Consider the following 16,694-nt stretch of genomic DNA (forward strand, 5'->3'; position numbering starts at 1 on the left):
TGTGATGTTTAAGGACAATGCAGATTATGTGTAAAGTGCAGGCAGGGACTCCGGCAAGACTAGCTATGACAGCATAACTAAAAGGGAGAGCCAGAACGTGATAGACATGAAGGCTTCCCGGGACATAAAGCGTCCAACCATTTCACAGTCAGCAAACCTGAGCGACTTGCGAGGGTGGTAAGGCGACAGCATCCAAACATCCCAGTACACCAAACACTCTATGCCCATGAACCTTCCAGATCTGCTCCTTTACCTAAGAAAACTATATATTAAAAGCTTGTCTTCAGCCTAGACTTAAACATTGATACTGTGTCTGAATCACAAACACTAATTGGAAGGCTGTTCCATAACTGTGGGGCTCTGAAAGAAAAAGCTCTGCCCCCTGCTGTAGCCTTTGCTACTTTAGGTACTACCAAATAACCTGCACCTTCTGATCGGAGTAGGCGTGGCACATCATAAAAGACTAAAAGATCACTCAGCTACTGCGGCGCAAGACCATTTAGTGCTTTATAGGTCAGTAACAGGATTTTATAATCAAAAGTCTTAGAATATGGAATCTACTCCTGCTGCCTCTGTGAATCCCTCACAGTGCCCATGAAGGGATGAGCATGGTCAGCATCATAACATAATCAGATAGCATTCAACTTGTAATTTGGATTTTATTAAGATGTACTACAAAGAGGACTGACTTTTTGTTTGGAAGCTTATCCAGCAACTCAAATTATTTTGTGATTTTTTTAATAGTATTATGAATATTCTTGTCTGACACTTAATTGTGTACAAAATTTAATGAAACAATGAGATACTAAATCAAGGTCATGAATTCTGCGGCCCTGTTCAGACCTGGTATAAACATCTGTCTCGAGTAATCTGATCAGTTGAAACATAAAGCCATTTACACCTGGCAGTTGGAATGTATCTGCAGTGACCATTTGTGATCAGATTTCATGCATCGTTTTTCCTGGAAAAAGGGTGTCACACACATGTATTATGTCAGTCTTCCACTGCATTTGTTTTTTGGTGAATCATATCTTATGTATTAATAAATGTTTCAAACGTTTGATTGTGTTATTTGCATATAAGCTTATGAATAAATGGGACAAAAGAAGGTTTTAAGAGCAGATGTTTTAATTTCTCTTATAGTAACACCTTTACCTTTTACCCTAGTTGTGGAGAATTCTATTATGCAACACAATTATCAGAATGATTTTGTATTTTCTGGTTAGGGCAATGGCAGGGTCAATTAGGTGGATCTTCATGCTGTTTGGGACACTTCAGGATGTTTTTATGTTCACATTACAAATTTATCGATGTCATATTTCTCTCAAATCACCCCTGTATGTGGTTTAATTGAACAGATCATGAGCCCCACACTGAACCCTATTCTCACCTGTACTTCCACTTTTAATTGGACACGTGTAAATTCCAGGCTTTAATGGATATAGATTCATAGCATTTGGCATATGCCTTTATCCATAGTGACTTACAGAATTTTACTACAGTATAGAGTATTTTATAGTGCTATTTGGCGATGTACAATTTATTTGTACAAAATAAATCTAAAATAAAATAAAAATAAATTGCTCTTCTGTAGAAGGTTGACGTTTAGCTGAATCAGCAGTCATCAGCAATCCTTACGACTCACTTTAAGTAAGTGTAGGTCATAAGTTTATCCATTAGAAATCTGATCCTTTAGATAAGCTTGATCCTGATCCTTCAGATAATGCCACCAATAAAGATGTCCTCTTATTATTCAGTTATTATTAATACTAGTAATTACTATGCTTTTAATAGTTAAACATAATAAAGCTAAAAAAAGGATGTGTAGTTTTACAGTTAGGAATTTGAGTACGGTGTCCTATGACTCCTATTAAAGTGAGTCCTATAAGACCTATTAAAATGATCATAAATGTCCATTCCAGATAAACACACAGTACACAGTCAGTAAACAAAATGTTTTATTGATAATTTACTAAGCATATAAATGCTTTCTGAATTATTATTTATGTAATTCTTATAACCAACTACACTTTTTGGAACATTGGTAAGGATTTAACATGTTGTTCTAACATTACTGTACAACCACGTTTTATACTGTATAACTTAAAATAGAATATATTTACTATATATTATAGGATACTATCATTTACATTTCAAGCTAACAGATTTTACTTGTGAGATGTGTTGAAATTCCTTTAAAATATATATTTTTAAAAAGTTAAGGATATAAACTGGTAAGGAGGACATGAAGTGAACAATATAACATTGAAGCAATAACTCAGATATTTTTTGCAAGATAAGAAAACAACATCAACAATGGCAACAACAAATTTGCACAAGTCCATTTTCCCAGGACAAGTGCAGGTAACTGAATGCTTTGTTGTGCTGCTTAATGGTTCCAACTGTGTATGTTTAATTCTTAACATTTTCTAATTGTACTGGTCAACAATAATTAGAGAAACATTAAATAAACAACATTTAAACCAACATGATCACCTTCAAACCTACATCTGTTTGTAGAACATTCAAGTCTCACATTTTAGTGGATCTCACAATTCCACTCATGATGTTACTGTAATTTCCTTCATATGCTTTAGACATTTCTGATGACTTTCCTTATATAGTTTCAGCAGTGGTGTAATTATCACCCCCAAAATATTTAAAGAAATCACAAAAAGAGAAATATTACATTCAAACAATAATTTATCTACTGCAATACTAGCAAAAATCATAAGTAAGGCCTGAGGAAGGTAGGTGAATATGATTAAAAGTAGAGCTGAAAATATAGTATTAAAGGCTTTTCTCTTCTGTTGGTTTCCTCCATCTTTACCAGTCTGCTTTGTGTCATGTGTATCTCCTGGTCCTGGGTGTTTCAGAGCACACAACACAGACACACAGCAGAATGAAATCACAGACAATGCTATGACAAAAACAAAAGTATAAAAATAGTCAGGAAATTTCATTGTGTAAACCTCATATATGCCATATGCAAAGGCCATCAGCCAAACTGCTAAAACCGCTGCAATTCTGTACTTTATACCCTTATATCTCAAGAAGGTTACTGGATGAATCACGGCCAAGTATTGTTCAATACAAATGCAGACTTGTAACATTGGCCTTCCAGTCCAGGACAGACCAAAAAAGAAATACAACACATTCCACACTATGCCATTACTGATAATAAACCAGTTCAGTATTTCCATACCACATTCTATAGAGTAGATGATCTCCATAACAGTGTGATTTAGAGAAAACACCTGAGTGTCTTTGATTTTCTGTTCAGAACGAAAATAGAACCAGAGACACCACAAATGGGCTGGAGTACCGACTAAGAAACAAAGTCCCATGATCAAGCTATTGAAAATAAATCCAAAATGAATTCCCTTTAAACAATCCTCAGGTTGCAGTGAAGATGAAAAATCCAGAGTGATGTTTATGAATTCCTCAGATGTGTTAGCCATTCTCTATCAACTCTGTGCTGCAAAAAAGGAAAAATGCTTTGAAGTGCCATCTATTTCCTAATATTTGCCATATAAAGCTCAGCAGACAGAGAAAGAACAGAAAAAAAAATTCTATGTATGTTATTTCATATACAGTACAGATATATCACTACAGAAAAAAAGTACTTTTAAATCCTTATATTTTCACATTGTATAGCCTGTATGCTTAAAATAAATTTCCAAAAAAAGTTTTACCTGTAGACTGATGTAAAACCTCCTGCAAAATATCAACCTTAAAAGGTAAATAATTCAGATAGTGTGGGAAATTCAAATGGAAAACTGTGCTCCACTTCTCCATGCAGAAAATTTTATCCTTCTTTATATTCTTGGCATATGCTGCTCAGTTTGATTGAGACCATTTGTCATTCTCATCAAACCATTTAGTGAGCTGTCATGCCCTGTGAATGGGGTTGGAGTCATCCTGGAATAAACCAATCAGGATAATGTTTCATTGTGGGATTAGGATGAGCAAAAAAAATGCAAACACATACATTTGTATGCAAACCCATTGGCAAATTATATATTTTACTTATTTTTTAAACAGATTTTTTAAGTCAAATGATGCAAACACAGTTAATAAAAAAAAAGTTTTTTTGCAGTTGTTTATAGAGATATTAAAAAGTTGAATTCATGTTCATGAACAAGTTTGAGATGAATTTTGCTTTGTAACATGGTGCATTACCATGTTGGAAACTATTAGAAGATAGGTACTTTGTGGCCATGAAAGCAGGTATGCTGTAGCGTTCAACTCATAACTTAAATTTTATTAAGATGTACTACAAAGAGTTATTATTTGGAACCTTATCCAGCAACTTATATTATTTTGAAATTTATGAATATTCTTGATTATTGATATTATGAATGTTCTTGTATGACACTTAATTGTGCACATAATTTAATCAGATACTAAATGAAGGTCATGAAGTCTGAGGACCTGTTCAGACCTGGTATAAACATCTGTCTTGAGTGATCTGATCAACTGAAACGTCAAGCCATTTACACCTGGAAGTTGGAATGTATCTGCAGTGACCGCAGTGATCGGATTTCATGCATCATTTTTCCTGGAAAAAGGGTGTCATGCACATGTGTTACTTATTTATTGGTAGTTTAATAAGCATATAGATACTTTATGAATTTTTAATTATAAGTCTGGCTAACAGCTACACTTTTTGTGACCAGGGTTTAACACGCTGTTCTAACATTACTGTACAACTCCATATTATACTGTGTAGCTCACTTAAAACAGAATATCTATAATAATAGTCAACAAGAATCGGCCTAAAAAAAGAGGAATCAAGAAAATTCCTTGGAATGGTCACATACATTCACCATACCCCATCAACATATACTGCTTCATTTGCTAGACCAAAAGAATGAGGGAGTGTGCTCTTACAAGCAGAAGACATGCTTTTAAAACCTGAAACGCATTATTACAGAAGAGCCAGTGCTCAGATATTATGACCAGCATAATATCACCCGATCTTCTCCTCCTCACCTACCCCTCTAAACTTCCTTTTCAAAATCCACAGCTCACTATAACACGTGCTTCCCCTTTAGACACGCCTGCAGAGCTACACTTAAATGATGGACCAGTATTTAGGTTCGCATGGAGAGCAGGGTTGATGAACAAGACAAAGGAAACCCACCACAACCTTAAGTATACTATAACAACGTGTATTGGTTGAGATTCAAAAAAAACAAACAAACAGAAAGCATGTACTACATTCAATGCAACATAAAAACCAGTGAAATGTCATAAATGAAAATCCCGGACCTATCCGTATCTAAATCACTTTGTGTTAGTGTTCCTAGTTAACCCCCCCATTTTTAAAAATAAATAAATAAATAAATTATCAAAATTTATAATTAAACAATTGTTTGACTTTCACAGTGTTACAACTCAAATTTCAAATACCACACTCTTTTCCTACTGACCCATGAAAATAAATAAATAAATTCACAAATTGTCAATAATTGGTAATCAGTGTGCAGCAATCAACAATACATAACAGACAATGGAAATTATTAACCAAAGCACTGACATCAATCTCTAGTATCAGTTCTACGACCCAACTGAATGTTGGTCCCTGGATTGATCCAAGTTGTTATCCACTCCGGTGTAAATGCAAATCCAAAAAAAAAACTCTACCCATGCAATGTACTTCACCAAGTTGCCAGTGGTGATCTGTAGAGATGTTTTTAATTCTTCTCTTCTCACGTTGAAGTTAAATCGTGGGGTGGCTCGCCAGCTTAAATTAAGCAATCCTTGTTCCCTTAATTCATCACCAAAAAAAAAACCTGACCTGTGTATACAGACAGTACAATAAATATCTCTCAAGATCATCTTTACACTGTAATGAATTACAAATACATCACCTGAATTTCGCACAAATTAGCATTTGTGTGGCTAAGTCACATATCATTCCCATTTCACAAACTTAGCAGTTTCACATAACACTTATGAAAAATAACAATAACATTCAAATCATCAATGAATTACAAAGAAATAAAACAGTGGTACAAAGAACTCAACAAGTCAATCAACCAACTATCAGTTAAACATCAACTCCGTGTTGTTTTGTGTTCTCGCGAGGATCTCTCTAATCCACCTACATCCGCTTCAAAATTCGACGATCGTTAACCTAAAGCAATCCGTTGCACTTAAATGAAGGTTTACCACACAATATACTTCGGAATTAATAACTTTGTTAATAATTCACCTTCATTTTTCCGCAATTATCACCTACACGCCCGTGATTCACACGGCACGTCCTTTTTTCCTTTACACACTTCCGCTGCCGCCAATACGATGTCAAGCGTTATAAGTAACTTCCGGTGTCTATTGATTTTATGCATATGTTGTTCTACAAATTCAATTTCTTTTTTTTTCTTAATTAAATTAAACTAATTGAACTTCTAATTAAACTGGTTCCTCAATTATTTATTTATTTTTTTTAATTATATATATATATATATATATATATATAATATGTGTGTGTTTTTGTGTGCCTGTGTTTTTTTGTGTACTGTCTCTTGTCCTCTCTCTCCTCCACTGTACCAAACCTTTCAGAGGCAATGCTGACAATTTTGGTTGCCATGATACGCAGTTTCTTGTCCACTCCGCACTTCATTGTTGCTTACAGGATGCTGTCTATGTCATTGTGAAACCGGCGCCACTCACTTATTTCGCTGGCTGGAGGCCACTTCACCTGCACTTGATGGTGTGTTGCGTGTGGTGCCTGGACATCCAAAACCTGGAGGTTCTGGGTGCTGTGGGTGTTTATCGGCCTAGCTCCTCCTCCGTCTTACCAGGATTACTTCCCGTGCCTTGCTCTGGCTTTACCCTCACCACACACCTCATCTTGGTGTAAAAGGGTTAGATATAACATTTAATTTAAAGTGTTAAGATGTGTGAATTTCATAACAAGAAGCATTTAATAGTAATTATTGGTCTTGGAAGAATAATAATAAAGTGGAAGAAATCTCAACTGGACGCAAATCTCACCTCTTATCGTATGCTTCTGTCCAGATTCTCTTCGGATGTGACTTCTGCCAAGACTTCCTTTTACAAGGAAAAGCTTGAGGCTTCTGCACAAGATCCCCGAAAGCTCCACAACATCTTCTCTGCACTAATCAACCCTCCGACTCCACCTGCTCCATCCTCCCTGACCGCTGAAGATTTTGCCTCTTTTTACACAGAGAAGATTGAGAACATCTGCCAGACCTTCACGTCCGCCCCTACTTCATCTGCATTACACAGCCAGGACTCAGCTACTCCTTCACTGAAGCACCTCTCAACCATAGCAGCAGAAGAGGTTTTGCAAATCATCAACTCCTCCAATCCAACCACCTGCCCACTGGATCCAATCCCTTCCACTATGCTCCAAACCATCTCACCTGACCTCCTGCCCTTCATCACCACAGTCATCAATAGATCCATTACATCAGGACAGGTACCAACTGCCTTTAAGCAAGCAAGGGTTATCCCTATACTAAAGAAACCTACTTTGGATCCCTCTGACATTAATAATTACAGACCAGTATCACTCTTCTCATTTCTTTCAAAAATTCTTGAACGAATTGTTTATAATCAGCTGTCTGACTATCTCTTGCAGAATAACCTCCATGATCCCAACCAGTCTGGCTTCAAAGCAGCACATTCTACAGAGACTGCCCTTTTGGCGGTCACTGAGAAACTACATACTGCTAGATCAGCCAAGCTGTCATCGGTCCTCATCCTCCTTGACCTTATTGCAGCATTTGACATGGTTAACCACAAGACTCTCTTGTCCACCCTCAGGAGTCTTGGAATTTGTGGAACAGCATGGGAATGGTTTGCTTCCTACCTGGATGGTCGCTCATATCAGGTAACATGGAAGGGATTGACGTCTGCCCCATGCAGACTCTCTACTGGTGTCCCACAAGGCTCAGTACTTGGTCCTCTCCTTTTCTCCCTCGACACTCACACTCTTGGCAAAGTGATATCCTCACACGGCTTTTCATACCACTGCTATGCTGATGACACCCAACTTATCTTCTCCTTCCCTCCCTCAGATACCACAGCTTCTACCTGAATCTCAGCGTGTCTGGCAGACATTTCATCCTGGATGACAGCTCATCAGCTGAAACTTAATCCCAGCAAAACTGAACTGCTGGTCATCCCAGGTGATTCATCCCCAGACAAGGATCTTGCATTATCTCTGGACAACTCAATGATCTCCCCTTCAGCCACTGCTCGCAACCTTGGGGTAACCATGGACAATCAACTGTCCTTTTCCTCCCATGTTGCCAATGTGACACGATTATGTCGGTTTCTTCTGTACAACATCAGAAGGATCCAACCATTTCTATCCACACAGGCTACTCAAGTGCTTGTTCAGTCTCTGGTCATTTCGAGACTGGACTACTGCAACTCTTTACTGGCAGGTCTTCCTCTGAATGCAACTCGTCCACTGCAAATGATCCAAAATGCAGCTGCATGGCTTGTATTCAACCTGCCTAAGTTCTCCCACACCACCCCACTGCTGCGTTCCCTCCACTGGCTTCCGGTAGCTGCACGCATCAGATTCAAAACACTGATGCTTGCCTACAAAGCCAAGAATGGACCAGCACCATCTTACCTCAAAGATCTTATTACTCCTCGCACTGCCTTGTCTTGTAGGCTCCCCTCTTGTGGCTGTTAATAGTATTGCAGACATAACATGTTGTCCCCCTTTGCTTTCCATACCACAGCATATGTGAGTGTCGCTGCTTTGGGTATGTAGGATTTTTCGTGCTCTAACTCTGCAATATGTTAATTATAAAAATAATATGTTTTATATGAATGTTCCTGCCATAAATTATTTTGTATCTGCAATACTGTACATTCTTCAGCAACCTGAATTATTTCTGTTTTTTTCTATTTAAAAAGATTTGAAGATTTGCATGTGTGTGTTTTTGCAAGTCCGTGACATTGGCCTAGTGAATCTTCAGGCCCCGCTGGTTTTTGCAACTCTTGCCGAATATGGATACTGATATCATTGTCATTTCTTCGTTTGCGTTGCCTGCTGGTCCGTCCATTCCCCCCTCCCCCCTCACTTTTGGGCTCCCCTGGGGGTGTGTCATTGTGGAACATTTCGTAGCTAAGTGGGGCTTTTCCTTCCAGAAGATGCAAGTTGGGTTGCTAGCCATTCCTGCCCCGGTTGTCATCTCTCCAGTCACCACTCTATTCGTGGTGGTCATCCAGTGTATTCCTGGATATCACTGGCTTGGTTGTAAGATACATCTACTAATGCACTTGGAAACATCAGTGACAGTACTAGGGGTCCTTAGGGGTTTCAGGTCTTTCAACTTCAGACCCCCTCATCCTGGCGACCAAACCATGATTGGCCTGTGTCAAAAAAGCATTCAACCATGATTTGTCCCTAGTAATCCACAGCCATTGCGAAGCTCTCTCTGCAGCTTCGGAAGCTCTCCTGATGGCTTGCCTCTTCCGATCTCCATTGATACCCAGGAGGCTATAGGCCTTGCACAATGACTTCCCTGCAAAGCCCCTCCCCCATCTCAACTGGCATACATGGTCCACACCACCCTGACTATGGCACTCCTCCACCAGTTCAGTATATTTCCCCCTTTTCCACTCATTGGCTTCTTTGCTCAGGCTGCTGAATGGGAGTGCAAGTTTATTCATGCTGCCATAGAGAGCAATACTGCTCAAGGATCTTGGTAATCCCAGCCACCTTAGAAGATTATTTTGATATGATTATAACTTCACTTCACGTGTCTCAACAGATAACAGAACAAACAAGAAAAGCAAATGAGTTGGAGGGAACAATGACAGAACTTAGAGAGGTCTTACTGAAAGGCTGGCCAGAATATAAAAGTGATTGTCCAAGGCAAATCCAAGATTTCTGGGCGAACATCCACCCAAGTTGTCATTGGTTTTCTAAAGACAATCTTTGCTAGACATGGAGTTCCCTGTAATGTGTTTTCTGATAATGGTCCTCAGTTTTCCAACAGGGAGTTCAGTTTTTTTGGTAAAGAATGGGGATTTCAACACACCATTTCAAGCCCAACCACCTTAAGTCCAATGGGCTTGCAGAGAAATCTGTAAAGAATGTGAAGTCTCTCAAGAAAAAGAATCAAGATGAAAAGGCAAATTTTGCTAGGAACCTAATAATTTACAGAAGTGGTTCATTGCAAAATGGGTTGTCTTCAGCCCAAATGCTGATGGGTCAACGGATACCCACCAATCTACCTATCCATCTGGACCTGTTAATTGCCTTCTCGAGCAATCAAAATCAAAACCACGAAACCAATACAGAGAGACAAGCAAAAACAGCATTAAGACAAGAACGCAAAACCGCAACAAGCTCACGACTGGAGATAAAATTTGTATCAATTCAATTCAATTTTATTTGTTAGCACTTTTAACAAAGAGCACTGTCTCAAAGCAGCTTTACATGAGAAACAACATAAGAAAACAACAAACATATAAACAAACAAACAGTCCTAGATGTTATCCCAAGTGAGCAAGCCTGAGGTGACTGAGGCGACTGTCGCAAGGAAAAACTCCCTTAGATGGTATGAGGAAGAAACCTTGAGAGGAACCAGACTCAAAAGGGAACCCATCCTCATTCCTAAACCATGAAACAGGCAAATGGACACAACAAGGCTGTGTGGAAAGGGAATTGGTTCCACGTCCATATGAGGTCCAGAGTGAAGTTTACAAATACTTCAGATATGTTAGATATTCTCTATCAACTCGGTTCTGCACAAATAGGAAAAATGTGAGTTTAGTGCATGAAAGGACTTGACACAGCCCTTTTACAGAAACTAAAATTAGTCATTTATATGTAAAATACAAATTACTGTATTACAAAACACCACTATTACAAAACACCAGGAACCTAAAAGATATAAAAATATTTGTCTGCCATATATTCCCTTATTTGCCATATAAAGCTCAGCATATATAAAATGAAAAGGAAAAACTTCTATGTATGTTATTTCATATAAACTACAGATGCACTGCAGAATAAATAAAAGTATTTTATAATCCCTATCTATTCACATTTTGTAGCCTGTATGTTTTAAAGAAATAAAGTTTTACCTGTAGACTGATGAAAAAGCTCATATCAACATTTAAAGGCAAATAACACATTTTATTTAAATAGCTCTATTTTAAAGTATGCTACTTTTGTGTGGAAAATATTCTCTTTATATATCAGGTAATGTGAGAACATTCGAATAGCAAATTGTGATTGTGATGACTCGTTAGAGGCAGGTTGGATAGAATCCATTTGCAGATTTATTGAAGAGGACAGCAAGAACAACTCATAAACCTTAGCAGTTCAGAAGTCAAAAACCAAATAAGTTGGTGACAAAGCCAAAACGTAAACCAAAACTCGTAAGTGAGAAAACAGGCAAAGTCCATACACAATAATCCATACAAGAAAGGGAGTAATCCAAGGCTTGGTAAGTCACACGGCAACGTTACTTCGCATAGAATGCTGGTAGCATGCTGCTTTTATCCTAGCGTGCTACCAGGAAGTGAACCCAGAGGGGTTAGTATTCAGGTGAGGGCTCCCTCTGGTGGGCTGGATGATGTTGTGACATTACAGTGATTCACTTCTACAGACAATTTTAAACTTTATATTCTTAAGCATATGCTACCTAGTTGAGATCTGGTGACTATTTTTCATTCTCATCAAACCATTCAGTGAGCTGTCATGCCCTGTTAATGGGGAAGAAGTTGTCCTGGAAGAGACCACTCCCATCAGGATAATGTTTCATTATGGGATTATGATGCGCAGTCAAAAGTCAAAAAAATGAAAACACATGCATTTGTATGCAAAATCATTAGAAAATTGTTTATTTTACTTATTTTTTAAACTCAGTAAAAGTCAAAAGATACAAACAGAGCTAATTAAAAAAAAAAATTTGGCAGTTGCTAATACAAATGTTAAATTAATGCAGTTACTTCATTACTGATGAATTACAAAAAAAAGGCAAAAATAAAATAGAAATATTGAGCCTCAATTCTTTATGGTATGAATTCCACCAGATTTTGGAAACATATTACTGAGATGTGAACCATGCTGACATGATTGCATTACCCAGATCCTGCAAATTTTGTAGGTCCTAAAGGTGTTTTATTGGATTCAGATCTAGTGACTGGGAAGGCCCCTGTATAACAGTGAATTTATGTTCATATTCATGAAACAAGTTTGAGACTACTTTTGCTTTGTCACATGGTGCATTACCATGTTGGAAATAACCATTAGAAGATTGGTACTTGAAAGGATGAACATAGTCAGCATCAGTTATCAGATCAGGCTGTAGAATTCAACTCATAATATTTTCTTTTATTATTATGACTGTTCTTGGCTCACACTTAATTCTGCATATAATTTAATGAAGCCATGATATAATAATTTAAGGTTATGAAGTCTGAGGCCCTGTTCACACCTGGTATAAACATCTGTCTTGATTGATCTGATCAACTGAAACATAAAGCCTTTCACACCTGACAGTGGGAATGTATCTGCAGTGACCACTTGTGATCAGATTTCATGCATCATTTTTACTTGGAAAAAGGGTGTCACGCACATGTATTATGTCAGTCTTCCACTGCATTTGTTTTCATGCAGATTTGTCGGATGAATCCTATCTTATGTACTAATACATGTTTCAAAAATTTGATTGTGTCATTTGCATATAAACGTGAATAAATGGGACAAAAGAAGGTGCAAAAAGCAACTGCTTTCATTTCTGTTATAGCAACACCTTTAACCATTAATCCAGTTGTGAAGAACTCTATATTGCAATACAATTTTCAGAATGAGTTTATATTTTATGGCTAGGGCAATGGCACAGTTGATTAGGTGGATCTTCATGCTGTTTGGGACATTTCAGGATGTTTTTATGTTCACACTACATATTATTTGTTGTCATATTTCTCACAAATCACTTTTGAATGTGGTTTAATTGAACATATAATGAGCCCCACATTGAACCTATTCACACCTGTACTGCCACTTATAACTAGATCACTGAGGAAACATGTTAATTCCAGGCCTTAATACATTTAAATTCATGGCATTTGGCAGAAGTCCTTATTCAGAGTGACTTACAGAAGTGCACTTGATATTTTGTGATGTACAATTAATTTGTACAAAATTGTCAGTTTGATGTGCTCTTCTGTAGAGCACGGCTCTCATCGGCTCTCATCAACACTCACTTTATGTAAGTTTAGGTCATAATTTTTTCTGTTAGAAATCTGATCCTTTAAATGAGCAATGCTACCAATAAAGATACTCTCTCCTCCAAAGTCCTCTTTTTATTCAGTTGTTACTTTTCATAAGAAACCATAATAAAGCTAAAAGGAAAGATGTGTCTGAGTTTAAAATGATCATAAATGTCCATTCCAGATAAACACACAGTACACAGTTAGTAAATAAAATGTTTATTGATGATTTACTAAGCATTTCTGAATTACAACAGCAACAACAAATTTGCATTTTCCCGGGAGAGGTGCAGTTAATTAAATGCTCAATTGTGCTGCTTTATTAGTTTCAAATTAGTATATTTAACTCAATATTTTCTAATAGTACACGTCAACATTAATTAGATAAACATTAAACAAACAAGATTTAAGCCATCATGATCACCTTCAAACCTATATTTTTTGTAGATCATTCAAATCTCAACTTTAAGTGGATCTTACATTTCCACTCATGATGTTCCTTTAATTTCCTTTGGATACTTTATATAGTTTCAGCAATGGTGTAATAATCACACCAAAAATATTTAAAGAAGTCATAAAAGGAACAATAGTGCATTCAAACAATAACTCATCTACTTGAAAACCAGTAACAGTCATAAGTAACACCTGAGGAAGGTAGGTGAATAGTATTAAAAGTAGAGCTTAAAAGTATTAAATGCACTATATAAAGTATAGTACATTATATAAATATATATACATACAGTATATATATATATATATATACAGTATATAAATACTTATAGTATTAAATGCACTTCTCTTCTGTTGGTTTCCTCCATATCTAACAGTCTGCTTTGTGACATGTGCATCTCCTGGTCCTGGGTATTTTAGAGCACACAACACAGATACACAGCAGAATGAAATAACAGACAATGTTATAACAAATACAATGGTATATGTAATGTCAGGAAAAATCAATGTGCTCATCCAATATACTCCATATGCAAAGGCCATCAGCCAAGCTGCTACAGTTGCTGCAATTCTGTACTTTATACTCTTATAACTCAAGAAGGTTACTGGATGAATCACGGCCAAGTATTGTTCAATACAAATGCAGGCTTGTAACAGTGGCCTTCCAGTCCAGGACAGACCAAAAAAGAAATACAACACATTCCACACTATGCCATTACTGATAATAAACCAGTTCAGTATTTCCATACCACATTCTATAGAGTAGATGATCTCCATAACAGTGTGATTTAGAAAAAACACCCGAGTGTCTTTGATTTTCTGTTCAGAACGAAAATAGAACCAGAGACACCACAAATGGGCTGGAGTACCGACTAAGAAGACTAAGAGTCCCATGATCAAGGTGTTGAAAATAAATCCAAAATATTTTCCCTTTAAACACTCCTCAGCTTTGAGAGGAGATAAAATGTCTAGACTGAAGTTTGCAAATTCTTCAGATGTGTTCATTCTCATATCAACTCTGTGCTGCAAAAAAACCCAGAAAAAAATGTGAATTTAGTCTGTAAAAAGTCTATGAAAAAACTATAACCAAACACCACAAACCTTAAAGGTATAAAAATGTTTTCTATGCTTTATATTGTCATGGATTTGTCATTTAAAGCTTACTAGATACAAAAACGTATTCATACATCTATGTATGTTATTTCATATACACTACAGATATACACTATATTGCCAAAAGTATTCGCTCACCTGCCTTGACTCGCATATGAACTTAATTGACATCCCATTCCTAATCCACAGGGTTCAATATGACGTCGGTCCACCCTTTGCAGCTATAACAGCTTCAACTCTTCTGGGAAGGCTGTCCACAAGGTTTAGGAGTGTGTTTATGGGAATTTTTGACCATTCTTCCAGAAGCGCATTTGTGAGGTCACACACTGATGTTGGACGAGAAGGCCTGGCTCTTAGTCTAAGCTCTAATTCATCATCAAAGGTGTTCTATCGGGTTGAGGTCAGGACTCTGTGCAGGCCAGTCAAGTTCATCCACACCAGACTCTGTCATCCATGTCTTTATGGACCTTGCTTTGTGCACTGGTGCACAGTCATGTTGGAAGAGGAAGGGGCCAGCTCCGAACTGTTCCCACAAAGATGGGAGCATGGAATTGTCCAAAATGTCTTTGTATGCTGAAGCATTCAGAGTTCCTTTCACTGGAACTAAGGGGCCAAGCCCAGCTCCTGAAAAACGACCCCACACCATAATCCCCCCTCCACCAAACTTTACACTTGGCACAATGCAGTCAGACAAGTATCGTTCTCCTGGCAACCGCCAAACCCAGACTCGTCCATCAGATTGCCAGATGGAGAAGCGCGATTCGTCACTCCAGAGAACGTGTCTCCACTGCTCTAGAGTCCAGTGGCGGCGTGCTTTACACCACTGCATCCGACGCTTTGCATTGTACTTGGTGATGTATGGCTTGGATGCAGCTGCTCGGCCATGGAATCCCATTCCATGAAGCTCTCTGCGCGCTGTTCTTGAGCTAATCTGAAGGCCACATGAAGTTTGGAGGTCTGTAGCGATTGACTCTGCAGAAAGTTGGCGACCTCTTCGCACTATGCGCCTCAGCATCCGCTGACCCCGCTCCGTCAGTTTACGTGGCCTAACACTTCGTGGCTGAGTTGCTGTCGTTCCCAAACACTTCCATGTTCTTATTCCACAGTCAACTGTCAGCTGTATTATATTTAGGAGCGAGGAAAATTCACGAGTGGATTTGTTGCACAGGTGGCATCCTATCACAGTTCCACACTGGAATTCACTGAGCTCCTGAGAGCGACCCATTCTTTCACAAATGTTTGTAAAAACAGTCTGCATGCCTAGGTGCTGGATTTTATACACCTGTGGCCATGGAAGTGATTGGAACACCTGATTCTGATTATTTGGATGGGTGAGCGAATACTATTGGCAATATAGTGTATCAGTTCAGAATAAATAAAATGCACAAAGTGTTTTTTAAATCCCTAGCTATTCACATTTTGTAGCCTGTATGCTTAAAAGAAATTTAAAAAAAAGGTTTTACCTGTGGACTGATGCAAAACCTCCTGCAAAAAAATCACCCTTTAAAGGCTATTAAATCAGGTCAGATGTTTATGTAAATAGTGCTCTTTTAATGTACACTACTTTGTGTTGAAAAGAGTTATCTTCATATGTCAGGTAGTGTGGGAAATGCAAATGGAAAATTGTGTTCCACTTCTCCATGCAATGTTAATCTTCTTTATATTCTTAAGCATATGCTGCTTAGTTTGATTGAGATCTTATTGCCAAGTGACACCATTTTTCATTGTTATCAGATCATTCAGTGAGCTGTCATGCCCTGTGGATGGGGGTGGAGTCATCCTGGAATTGACCAGTCTTATGAGGATAATGTTGCATTATGGGATATGGATGAGCAGTCAGAGGTCAAAAGATGCAAACACATTTGTATGCAAACAAATTGTATATTGTAATTATTTTTAAACTG

Source organism: Hemibagrus wyckioides, linkage group LG03 (assembly GCF_019097595.1).
Source record: "Hemibagrus wyckioides isolate EC202008001 linkage group LG03, SWU_Hwy_1.0, whole genome shotgun sequence".
In the NCBI taxonomy this organism is placed as follows: domain Eukaryota; kingdom Metazoa; phylum Chordata; class Actinopteri; order Siluriformes; family Bagridae; genus Hemibagrus; species Hemibagrus wyckioides.